Here is a 1,443-nt window from a genome sequence, read left to right as displayed (position 1 = left end):
GGAAATTGGAAAAATCACTATTGACCCATTCAGCCCTGTATAGATTTATGCCACAACATGACAGATCATTAATGATATTCATTGGCAAACAGCCATAAATAAATGGACTGTAAGTATTTATTTAGAATGGATGCACATAATATTGTAGCAAGACACACTTTTATTATGCATATACTATAGTAAACAAATACTAATAATTTAATCTGTGTCTGTGTAATAGAAAAGCCAGGATTCATTATGCATCCTTTAGTCACAAGATCTTTGAATATATTTAAGGTACACCCACTTTTTGTGTCTAGCTGATCTTCTTTAGTCTTTCTCTCCTCCTTCCACCTTCTTCATTTGTTTTTTTTGCTGCATCTCATTCATCCCGACTTCTTCATTTTCTTATTGCTTGTTCTTGCTCTATCTTCATTTACCGCCTTCTACCTTTATCTCTCTTCATTTTTGTCTTTGCTTTACATACACAATTAAATGGCAACCAAACCATCTTCATCTTCTTCTCCTGGTCTCCTCAAACTGGAGGAACAGCTCACCTGTCCTGGGTGTCTTGACCACTATACCAACCCTAAGACTTTACCTTGTTTGCATTCATTCTGTGAGCACTGTCTGGAGGGCTTACCTCTGGATAAGAAAAATGAGACCTATTACCTCTCTTGTCCCACTTGTCGTCATTGTACAGAGTTACCAGAAGAAGGAGCAGGAGCCTTTCCTGTAGCATTCACTCTCAACAACCTCAAAGAGATGCAAAGTTTGCTAAACAAGACAGCTGCTTTGCCTAATCCTCAAGAGACCACATGTAGTGATCATGGAAAGCCTTTGGAGCTATTCTGTGAAACATGTAATGCATTAATCTGTGTTTCTTGTCAATTCGGTGATCACAAAAATCATCAATATGAATTAGTTACTGACAGTTATGCTAAACACTGTCAAAAGTTAAGAGAATGTCTATTACCAGTTGAGGGAAAGAAGGAAGCACTCAAGAAGGTCCTGTCTGCTCTAGCAGAGAGAGAAAGTGAGATCAGAGAGAGAGGAGAAGGAGTCTTAGAAGAAATACGTGAAATGGTAGAGGAAATGATAAATGTTCTTCGTCAGTCAGAGAGGAAACTGACTGAGCAGGCAAAGAGGGTCACTGATGATAAACTAAAGATGCTTTCAGAGCAAATGAAATCAGCAGAAATGAGTTTGAGTGTTCTGGAGGATGTTGAGGATTATGTGGAACAGAGTCTGAAGACAGGCAATCCTCAACAAGTTCTGAGGTCTAAGAAACAGATGATGGAGCATATGAGTGAAGTTACTGCAGGGATCAATGTGGAAGAGTTACATCCAAAAGAAAAGGCTGACTTTGTATTGAGTAAAAATACCAAATCGCTACATCACATTGGAGATATTGTGACCTACTCATCTACTTCACTACAGCAGTGTAGAGTGAAGAAGATGATC

The sequence above is a fragment of the Amphimedon queenslandica genome, unplaced genomic scaffold, assembly GCF_000090795.2.
Source record: "Amphimedon queenslandica unplaced genomic scaffold, v1.1 AMPQUscaffold_10760, whole genome shotgun sequence".
In the NCBI taxonomy this organism is placed as follows: domain Eukaryota; kingdom Metazoa; phylum Porifera; class Demospongiae; order Haplosclerida; family Niphatidae; genus Amphimedon; species Amphimedon queenslandica.
This window is presented reverse-complemented; position numbering follows the sequence as displayed.